This window comes from Lactuca saligna, chromosome 4 (assembly GCF_052625555.1).
Source record: "Lactuca saligna cultivar CGN05327 chromosome 4, ASM5262555v1, whole genome shotgun sequence".
Taxonomy (NCBI): domain Eukaryota; kingdom Viridiplantae; phylum Streptophyta; class Magnoliopsida; order Asterales; family Asteraceae; genus Lactuca; species Lactuca saligna.
The window spans coordinates 251,718,818-251,731,279 of record NC_136420.1 but is presented as its reverse complement, the minus strand read 5'-3'; the positions used below and the strand labels follow the sequence as shown (position 1 = coordinate 251,731,279).

The 12,462-nt window shown below is 37.0% G+C and overlaps 1 non-coding gene across 1 annotated transcript; it reads right to left on the bottom strand.

Annotated features, from left to right (window-relative positions):
* Positions 1-433: 433 nt before the first annotated feature.
* LOC145044512 (small nucleolar RNA R71) lies at positions 434-540 on the bottom strand. Its single transcript, XR_013681459.1, has one exon. It is a non-coding gene; the product is annotated as a small nucleolar RNA R71 (small nucleolar RNA).
* Positions 541-12,462: the final 11,922 nt, after the last annotated feature.

The window sequence follows — 12,462 nt, the reverse complement described above, 5'->3', positions numbered from 1 at the left end:
TAACGAATAAGAAAAAAGTAGCAATCAAGAAAGTGAACCCGACAACATCATGGTGGACATTGCTGACATTTCCATGGAGGCAAACAAAAAGATAATTCGTAATGACACCGGATCGGGCCTTGTGCAACCCAACATACCTTCCACCGCCACATTTGAAATCAGGGGGCACATACTCGTTGAACGAAAGGATATTCCTTTCTCCAGGAAGGATCATGAAGATGCTTACAAGCATCTTGATGAAGTCAACAACATAGTGGACTACTTTAACATTTCAAATGTTCCACGAGAACCGGTGTTGTTGAGGATGCTCCCTATCACTTTCAAGGGAGATGCCAAGGATTGGCTGAAGGCACTACCACTGGGAGCGATAACTACATGACCACAGATGCATGAAGGGTTCTTGGAACAAATTTTCCTACCATCCAAGGTATCTAGGCTCAAAAAGCCATTACTAACTTTGAACAACAAATTGGGGGAGTCGTTGTATGAAGCATGGGAACGCTACAAGGGTGTACTTCGAAATTGCCCTCAAAACGACTTAAATGTGCAACTAGAAGTTTCTATCTTTTACAATGAGGTGAAAATGACAACAAGGCAACTACTTGACTCTCAAGGTCCCTTAACCAAAAAAAAATCCCGCAGAAATCAAGGAGCTCATTGAATAATTCTCTAAACATTATAGAGAATACCATAACCCATGAAATGATGTAAAAAGGGGATCGACTAATGCGGCTTCGGAAGACATGTCGGTGGTTTTGGCAATGTTGCAAAACATGGATATGAGGATGACTAAGATGGATCAAAAAAATCCATGCAATAAGAGTTGGGTGTGAAAACTATAACAGGCCACATTTGACAAACGACTCTGATCTTGATAAGAATGGAAACCGAAAGGTTCAAGCTTTCTATTCGAGTGGTGATCGATTTGATGAAGATTGGAGAATGCCCAAGAAAAAGTGGTTATCTTATGAAGAGTATAAAAAAGCCAAAGAATAGAAATATGAACAAAGAGGAAGAGGATTTTACCAATGAGAGGACCCAACTCCCGAAAAGAAACCTGACTACGAGTCAATGCTTACCTTTTTTGCTATTGCATTGGAAAAGAGGCACAATGAAACAGAAGCAGCAATTAGAGAGCAACAAACTATGATAAGGGAACAGAAAACGCTATTAAGAAATTAGCAAGTTTCAATCTTAAACATTGAAAAACAAGTTGGGTAACTAGCTAACCAAATGAATGAAAGATCACCGTAGGACTTCAAGGAAATACCGAACAAAACCCGACGGAAGCTCACATCTAAGTTAAAACGAAGAGAAGTGGGAAAATTATTACTCATCTTACTCCCATTAATGGAAACAACCCAGATGTGGACCAGGAAATTCAAGAAGAAAGTCAATAGCAAGAAACTGAACAGTAAACATGGTGTGGTACAGATGTCACGACATGGAAAGAGCCTGAAAAGAAAATTGATGAACCCGTTAAGCCATACCTCCTACCACTATCCTTTCTAAGTAGAGAAATACAAAAGAAGAATGTTGAAGATTATCAGAAGTTCTTAAATCATATTAAGTCATTTGAAATCAACATTCCATTCCTTGAGGCCTTAGCTGAAATGCCAAATTTTTCCAAGTTTCTCAAGGATCTCTTAACAAACCTCAAGAAACTGAAGGGATTATCTAAATTTGTATTAAATGAAACTTGTTCCACTGCAATGCTAAACATGTTACCAAAGAAGATGGGAGATCCAGGAAGCATAACCTTACCATGCCAATTCGGAAATATGGCAACTGGTCATGTGCTAGCCGACTCGGGAGCAAGTGTTAATTTGATGCCCTACTCGTTCTTCAAGAAGCTCGAGTAGTAAGGTTAATTTGATGCCCTACTCGTTCTTCAAGAAGCTCGATCTCCCCAAACCAAGACTTGTCCTCATGGTCATCTATTTAGCACTCAGGAGCAAGTGCTAGCCGACTCAGGAGCAAGTGTTAATTTAATGCCCTACTCGTTCTTCAAGAAGCTCGATCTCCCCAAACCAAGACTTGTCCGCATGGTCATCTATTTAGCCAACTAGACTATGACCTTCCCAAGAGGTATTTATGAAGACTTGTTAGTGAAAGTTGACAAGTTTGTTTTTCCTGCAGATTTCATCGTATTAGATATGGAGGATGACGAACAAGTCCCAATCATCCTTGGAAGTGATGGGTTTTGAGCATTCTAACACTCCTATGGTGTACATGCAACCCTATAAACCTTTGATCTATGTTTAACTGTGATACATGAAAATTTGATTTTCCAAGGTTCATAACCTATCTAGCATACATGGGGAACTTTTAAACATGAAAGCTAGTAAGAAATACATACCTTTTGTTGCTGGAATTTCTTTGAGAACCTTGTGAGCCTAGCACCCTAAATGTGATGCATCAAATGATTCACACAACACCAAGTACACTTGGAATAACTTAGAGAGAAATCCAACACACTTAGAAATCAGCTATGCCCCCTTGTTCTTCACTAGTGGCCGATTTTGGTCGCTAACACATCCGTTTTATAGTGTGTCACAATTAGGGTTACACCATGTAAACCCTAAATGACATGACTTTTCATTTCGTGGATCCATGGGTTCAAAACCACCATGGAGCATCTCATGGGTTTTAGCCCAACTCAATACACCATGGACTACAAGCCCACTATTAAAGATATAGTTGTTTACACAATTAGTCCAGATATTTAATTAGTCTCCCTTTGATCACAAAATTAATTCTACATAAATTCTTGATCAATACTAATTAAATAATATTATAAATATATCATAACCTATAATATATTAATAAACCATAAGTGTCTTTGCTCTCATTTTAGTCTACCCAAGTACATGATGTCATGCAACCCAAATGGACCATGCCAAATCGGGTCAAGTACATACCATAAATAGTTATGGACTTAAACACCTTATCCAACAGTCTCCCACTTGGATAAGTCTAATAACTATTATTGCAAGTATTACTTCAGTAACCGATTATAAATCTAGCTCTTTCAAGGTCTCTCGGAATTGAGATAATGATTTTACGCCATTTAAGATAAGTGATCATAAAATCCTCTGCTCTCAAGATATCAGTCGGGAAAATACATGGAACAATGTCGTACTTATTGTCCAGTAGTTTGTTTCCCGATTTCTGATTTGATTGGCATTGAATTTAATCGAACACATAATTTTAATTCTGACCGGGCCCGGTACATAGCTCAAAAAAAATCATCGAGGGGCCCATATATCGCTTCTAATCCAAGAAGGAACAGATAAACTTCGACTCATATGCTTTTTCTACTACTTGTTGAATTATACACAAAAGCACAGTTTATAACATCGAGTTACCAATGCATTTTCGTACAATCAATGTATAACCAACTCATAGTCAACAACTTATATCTCTAGGTTTGAAGACGTATATGATATTACCGTCTAACGATCACTCGAGATAAATTTAATGAATTGATACAAGTGAGTGTGGGTTGAACCCACTACTCAGAACTTATGAGCACCCATGAGTGTCGTAGCAAATCTTGTTATGTCTAACTACTTAGACATCTACAAGCCAACTTCATGATAGTCTTGATTCATATCTACTTCCAACATATGACCGACTGTGAATATTTTGAATAAGGTAATTATTCTGGAAGTCAAAACATGCAAAGCTAAAACTATAGTAAATAATTTACAAAGATACCAACACTTTACTCATAAATAAACAAAAAAATTTATTCATCATCAAATGTCGATTCCATTTTACAAGTTTCAGAAATACCTATCTAATTTGTAAAACTAATATCATCCTTCAGCCTGATGCGCCTCGCATGTTGTAAATGCTTAACTCTAGTCAGTCCCTTCGTGAGGGGATCTATTGGGTTCTCATCCGATGATACCCTCTTTGCCACAAGGAGTGCCTTTTCTATTCGATGTCAGATAAAATGGTATTTTCTGTCGATGTGTCTGGATCTCCTGTGATCCCTCGGTTCCTTTGCTAAGGCAACTGCACTTTCACTATCACAGAAAATTTCCATAGGCTCCTTTATAGCTGGTACAACTCCAAGGTCTATGATGAAGTTCTTCAACCATATAGCCTCCTTCTCTGCTTCACTCGCTGTTATGTACTCTGATTCACAAGTCGAATCAGCTGCCCTCTCCTGCTTGGAACTTTTCCAAGTAATTGCTCCTTCGTTTAAGGTAAAGACCCAGTCTGACTGAGAGAGGAAATTATCCCTATTAGTCTGGAAGCTAGCATCACTATACCCTACCACTCTCAAGTCATCACTCCCACCGAAGGAAAGAACCCAATCCTTCGTCCTCCAAAGATACTTGAGAATGTTCTTTACCACAGTCCAGTGAGCCTTACCAGGGTTCCCCTGATATCTGTTAACCATGCTCAAAGAAAAAGCCACATTAGTACGAGTACAATTCATAGCATACATGACCGAGCCTACAGCGGAAGCATATGGTACTCGACTCATTTCAGCTATCTCAGCATTTGTACTCGGACTCTGAGTCTTACTTAGCTTGGCGTTACTTTGGATCAGTTAATCTCATTTCTTGGAGTCTTACATGCTGAACCTATTCAGCACCTAATCCAAGTAAGTACTCTGACTAAGTCCAATTAGTCTTTTACTCCTTTCTCTTAATATCCTTATCCCTAGGATATATGCAGCTTCTCCAAGGTCCATCATAGCAAAGCACTTCCCAAGTCATGACTTCACCTCCTGCAGAGTTGGGATGTCATTTCCTATGAGTAGCATGTCATCCACATACAATACCAAAAAGCTAACTATACTCCCACTAGCTCTGACATATACACAGGACTCATCTTCGCTTCTTGAGAAACCAAACTCTTTGACCTTTTCATCAAAACAAAGATTCCAACTGTGGGATGCATATTTCAATCCATAAATTAATTTCTCAAGCTTGCATACTCTATTTGGGTACTCCGCACTGACAAAACCCTCTGGCTAACTCATGTAAACATCCTCAGCCAGATCCATTTGCCATATTTCATAATCATGAAATGCAAAAATGGCTAGCATTACCCTAATAGATTTTATCTTCGCTACTGGTGAGAAGGTTTCATCATAATCAATTCCCTGAGTCTAAGTAAAACCCTTCGCAACTAGTCGCGCTTTATAAGTATGCACTTTTCCATCCATGCTGGTCTTCTTCTTGAAGATCCACTTGCACCCGATTGTCTTACGGCTGGGTACATTGTCAACCAAGTTCCAAACTTGATTGTTATACATGGACTGTATCTCGTTGTCCATAGCCTGCTTCCATTTAGCAGACTTCGGGCATGCCATGGCTTCCTTAAAGTTGTTAGGTTCATCCAATTTTACCAGTGTACTATCACTGATAAATGTATCACATTCCCTAGTAATATGGAAACCATAGTAATGCTCAAGTGCATTTCTAACCCTCGTGAAATGCCTCAGAGGTACAGACTCATCAACCAGATCAACAGGAATTTCCTCCTCGGGTTGATTGCTAGGGTTTGAGGTTCCTTCATCACTTGACTCTTGAACTTCTTCAAGATCAATTTGCCTCCCACTTTTTCCTTGTCTTATGAACTCTCTCTCGAAAGACCCCTCTTCTTGCCACAAAGACCACATTCTCACTAGGTCTGTAGAAGAGGTAACCAAAGGATTTATGTGGGTAACCGATGAAAATACACCTCTCACTTCGAGGTTCAAGCTTATCTTGAGTCTCGCGTCTCATGAAAGCCTCGCATCCCCAAATCTTGATGTGGTCCAAATTGGGAACTTTCCAAGTCCATATCTCATGAGGTGTTTTGGCAACATTCTTATTAGGGACTAGATTAAGGATATGGGAAAAGTCTCTAAGGAATACCCCAAAAAAGAGATTAGTAGAGAAGCTCGACTCATCATGGAGTGAACCATGTCCAACAAAGTCCGATTATGCCTCTCAGCCACACCATTCAACTGTGGTGTCATGGGAGGTGTCAATTGTGAAACAATCCTACACTCCTTAAGATAGTCGAGGAACTCTATACTAAGATACTAACCACCTCGATCAGATCGAAGCATCTTAATGTTCCTACCCAAATGATTTTCTACTTCCTGTTTAAACTCTTTAAACTTTTCAAAAGTCTCTAACTTATGCTTGATTAAGTAGACATAACCATATCTACTAAAATCATCGGTAAAAGTCAGATAGTAGCGATTAACATCCCTTGTGGCGGTTTTGAAGGGTCCACATACATCAGTATGTATAAGGTCCAACAAACCCTCATCCCTTGCACAAGTACTAGTGAAGGGTGATTTTGTCATTTTCCCAAGCAAACAAGATTCATAACTATCATCTGACTTTAGATCAAATGACTCCAAGACTCTATGCTTCTCAACTTCATACACCTTCAGACAGCTCACATGTGTGTCTAAAATACTTCAGAACTTATATTACTAAGTCCCAAATGTTTAGACTAATCGCCAAATCTCACAATTCGAACTATGAAGAGGGATGTCGTAATCATAATCGAATTTGAGAATGCAATTTACACAATCGTTATCTCCTTAAAATCTTCATAGTGAAAGCATTTCCTCGCAATCATTTTCACGAAGGAGAGAAACCTTACGACACTTAGATTTTATGGTGCATGTGTTCCTATCCATGTGAATTTTTCATAACCATAATCATAAGATAATGTTTGCGACAAATCCAAACTCTTATGGACAGAACTTGTTCATTCTTAATTTCATGCCATCAAGGGTCCCACCATTGCTTCCAAATTATTTAGCAGCTCACCTATACTAGTCAATGTACTTTCATTAAACAAGGTGCTTTGCCTTTATGCATTCAAATGAGAACTCATAGAACTCATATGCATAAGTAACTTTACTGGAATGGCACACAAACAAGAATATGGCAACACGATAGGTTACAAACCTCAAGTCGTGTGCTAGTGTTTAACTAAGTTTATTCTTGATTTGTTCTTGAAACTTTTTCAAGATCATATAGACTCCCACTGACCTCTTGACATATAAGATTCTCTTGTCAAGAAACATTTCTTGACAAACAAATATTCAAGAGATAGTGCGGATTCTTATCATGATAAACACTATACACAATTGGTCTTAGTTGGTCTTTGTCTTATCCAAGACATTACAACTTACCAATTTCAAACGTGCAATAGTAAGAAAAACATTTTTCTACTCCACTTTTGATGAGTGTGTTAGAACCATCTTAAGATGTGTCACTCAAGTCATAATCTTGGAGTATAATTCTAAGACTTGATTTTGGAATGAAGTATGACTCATCCTTCTGATTTAACCATTTTAACAATTTCCGGTTCCTCTTCTTAGCCATAGTAGTGCACTAAGGTGTCCTTAGAGGATTAATTATGATATGGTTTCATAATCAACAAGACGATCATAAAACATGATACTAAAGTATGGTCCCATCTTTTCAGATTGGAGAAACTTTTATCTTTCTACCTGGTTGATTCATCTTATTCGTTCTTCCATGCAATGAAACCTCTCAATGATTCAGAATTACACTTAATCTTGTAAACATAACCATATTTACTAGACTTTTAGTAAATCATGACGAATAATCTTATTGTTATTTGTAGTGGACTTGACCAGTGCACAACATTACGTACCAGATCTCCTAGTCTTTCACTTGACTAACATACTTATGTGAAAAAGGAATTAATATTAATTTTCTAAGTACCAAGATTTCCATACATCACCCAACTCATATCATATGATTCCAGGCTTCCAACCAATTGAAACTCGGGCGATGGAAATCTTTCCTTACTTAGAAAATTACGACACTACCATAAATAACATAACTAAGAATCACATCCATTTAATATTTTTTATAACAGAAACACACAAGCATCAATTTTCACAAATGACATTGTAAGGAGATATAAATAAGACAAAAACTCAAAATTTATTTTATTTATAAAAGGTGCGGAAAACTATCCTTACAATGCAATTCAAACGAAAACTATGTTATTACATATTTCTAAGCGATCTATCATAACTCTAAGCAGCAGCTCAAAAATCCGATCATCGAACCCTGCGATCGAAATCCATTACTTCGCGATCAAACTCAGCTCACTTATTTCTTAAGTTTCCTTTCTTTTCTTCGATCCTACAAAACATCAAAATGTAATCTTATCACATCATGTATTAAGAATCTAAAATAGAAAACTTAATAGAGTTAGATAGTGGATTTTACATGAAGCAGAGTCATACATCTTGATTCTCTCATCTCAGGGCAGCTTTGTAACCAATGCCCCTTCTTTTGGCAGTAGAAACATATGGATTCTTCTGGAATGGTACACGGGACTATCTCAGACTCAGCCTTTCTCTTACATAGAGAAAACTTTTCTAGACTTCCAATGTTGCCATTGCCCATAGAAGGTTGGGATATTGATTTACCAGACAAAATTGCTCGACGAGTGCGCCAAATCATTTCTGATTCAGCAGCAATAAGCAAATAAGTCAAATCAATGAGGGTCATGTCGTGTTCCATCATATAGTACTCTTTAACGAACTTACCATATGAATTGGGAAGTGAGTGAAAAACCAAGTCAACACCCAACTTCTTCGAGACATTGATGCCCAACACTCCCAATCTATCAATATGCAACTTCATATCCATGACATGAGCGCATACCAGCTTTCCATCTTCGTGTCTTTTAGCCAATAGGGCTTGAGTGACCTTGAACTTTTCAAGTCTTCGAACACGTGGGTCAGGGAGAATTATTGGAGGAGGTGGAGGAAGTGAAGAGCGATTTCCATTTCCACAATCGAATAATGGAACATCATATTCAAGTGTAATGCTTTTTCCAACGGATTCAGGAAGACCATAGTTGTTAGACTTTGACATCTACAAAACTAGAGAAAATTCAAGTTAGTTGATTGAGTCCTTAATAAAACACCCAAATGAGATATTAAGTCTAGGACCCAACATAATATTCTACAATTTGAAAGAGGGATGTTGTAATCCAAATTGCAGAACATTTGAAGGTAGGTAAATGACGATTTACCAATTTCCACCATGATAAACGAAAAGGAAATTTAAGTTTTAAATGACTTTAAACTCCTAGATCTTTTGAGATTCATTGAAATTTTCAATGGCATGTTTAAATATCGATTGTGCCCTTCATTTGTGATTGGGATGTCGAGGATCACAAGCAAGTTGTGGATAACCATGCAAATTAGCTTTGTACTCTCGATGTTACAAATCACCTAATCAATGTGTCGGTTAACCACGCACGCTCCATTGATCTATGATAAACATCAAGCTACCATTGTCATCCTTCATTGGTCCCATATTAGTGTGTCGGTTAACCACACACACTCCACTAATCGACCAACAAGGTGCAATGTGCAATTTCATGGATTAGCACCAACTCCCCATTTTTCCTAAAGTAACTAAGATTTAGGAATTTATAAAAGCATTTAGTTACTTCGTATTTCATTAAACTTATACTGGAAGGTTGCGTCATATCCTACCCATTCGGCTAACGACCCTCGACTAGTCAAGAATGCGGTGGGTAAGAGTGGATACCCATTCAATCACCATTTTATAGGCAATTTCCTTAAACACGCCTTAAAGACCAGCTTCGTGAATGAGGCCTACTAACGGTAAGACTGAATTTTTACTCATACATATATAATATTAGACTTTTAATTTTATACATAGTATAAGGGTGTATTTTACACTTTTAAAATACTAGGTGATCTAGTTTAATAAATTACACTTTTAATTTAATTAAATGTAAACCATATTATTATGGATTTATTAACTCTCTTTTAATTATACACTTAATTAATTTAATAAAACCATAAGGGTGTAATTTGAACTTTTCAAAACTAGGATTTTAGAATTTAATATTTCAAAATTAAACTTTTAATCAAATTTTAAATTCCAAAACTTGGGGACAAATTTTGAAACTTTTCAAAATATTAGGGTTTAGAATTTAAATATTTCAAAATTAACTTTTAATTAAAAATTTAAATTCCAAAACTTGATGGGAAGTTTTGAAACTTTTCAAAACTATCTAGATCAAATTACAAATAAATCAATTAATCAAATAATTGGTGATTATCTATATATGACCTAATTCAATTACTTGCAAGATAATTCATCAAATAATTCAAATAAATCAAGTTTATCACATAAGGCACTGATTATCTAATTAATTTGACGATAATCTACTAATTTGGTAAGGATAATCACATAAAAGCAATAAAAATCGGATTTTATCAATAAAAAATGTTTTTGGTAATTATCTACAGCCAAAACAGGTCAAAATCCCGCAAAATAAGCAATCAGACCTACTAACTCTTCGAATCAAGGATGGACTCGTCGAGTTCCCAGTGGACTGGGCGAGTTCACCTATGAACTAGGCGAGTCCAGGCTCCAGAATGCAGATTTTCGTGATTTTCAGCTTGAACGATTATGTAAAGCATCAAATACATCAAACAAACAGCCTAGGTTCTGATACCACTGATGGGTTTTGAGCACTACATCAATCCTATGGTGTACATGCAAACCCTAAATCTTTTGGATCTAGTTTTTCTAATGAACATGTAATAATTATCCAAAGCTCATAAACCCTAGATCTAGCATTCGTAGAAATCAAAATCTATATTAAACTAGTTTAGATAGTACCTTTCAATGGGTACAAGAGTTCTTTAATCTTCAAGAAGCTTAGTGTCACACCTCTAATGGCTCACAAACACCAAAGCAAGAGAATGATGTAAAAGAGAGAGGATGAGAGGAAAAAAAACATCCAAGAACCCTTAGGGATTACTTCCACACGTTTTTGGGGCCTTAGGGGTTCCTTATATAGTTAGGCTATTAGGGTTATCAAACAAGGAAACCCTAATTTGACTGCAGAAGCTCCAAGCAGCCCATGGACTCCCTCCTTAGAAGCCTTGGATGAATTCTAATGGGTTTCCCTATAGATTTCGTCCATTCCAACTTCTATGGAGTCCATTATCCCATTTATGCAACTATCTTATAATTACAATATCAGTCCCCTTTATTTAATTAATCTCTTTTAGCCATAAAATTAATTCTTATTTAATTCTTGACTAATATTAATTAAACAATATGATTTCTCCTTTAATATATTATTCACATAATATATTAATAAATCATAATAACCTCTCTCATCATAAATCATCCTATTAAGTTGCTTTGGTAAAGGCAACCCTAAAGGACCATGCACAACCGGGTCAAGTACTTACCAAATATAATTACGGGCTTAGACACTAATCCAACAAAGGAAACAAAGGACAAGCATGCATATATTAGCGGTTTTGGAACGAGACTTACAAACCATTTTCATAGAAATTATCAGATTTTATGAAAGTACTACGAGAACTATTCTAAACAAGTACCAAACCATTTTATACAAAAAATGGTTATGAACTCACCAACCTTTTAGTTGACACTTTTCAAAATGACTTGTATTATCAGGGAACCAGTAATAGGTAATCAGCTCTGCTATGAGATCAAGTGGTGCAACCTTATGAAATTTTACTTTTTGTCACTTTTGTGTAACTGATTAACAAGCACAATATGTAAACTATGTAAGTGTGTATTTTCAATGTATGTCGCTTGGAATGTTATGTTTCATTTATAATCACTAGTGATGATACTACACAATGACGTCGTCCGCCCTCGGACATTTCCGCCGTCCTGGTTCAAGGGTGTGACAAAGTTCGATTATCCAACACTCAGAGTAAAAGTCCATTTTACCCTTTCCTCAATTGGCTCAAAATCCGAGGCCCACCAATAGCATCAAAAGCATATTATGGCCCAACTTCCTAATTGGCCCAAACCCATCTTGGGCCTAAAACAAGAAGGCCTAAATTCGTAAAAGATACCCAAAGACCTAAATGGGCCCAAACACAAAAAGGCACACATACAAAAAAGTAGGTCCCAACAAGGCCCAAAAGCCAAAAAACCACACCTCACGTCGTGACCCGCCTTGGTCACGTCGTAACTCGTAAGAGCTCACTCAATCAGATCCCAACTCATCACAACTCAACCTAGCCAACTCGTTCTATGGTAAGTCAAAGGGACTACCCTCACATTGTGAGAAGCCTTCTCTCATGTCGTGAGCCTCAAGCAGATGACCAGAAATGGGACCAAATGCTTCTCATGTTGTAAGACCTTGTGTTTCACGCCGTGAGGAGAGTCTGAGGCTAAAAATCCATCTTTTAAGTTCTTAATCCATTAAGCCTTCAATCCTAATTCTTTCAGAAGCTAACAAGGACTCCAAATGCCAATAAAAATGATTACTTGATGGACATGCATGCACCATGCATGTTCTAAACCCATCTTAGGTCAAAATGACAAGAAATGGCCCCAAACTCAAACAAGATCCATAAATTATAACCATACTTCAAATCCATACGACAAAATCATAAAGAATGAC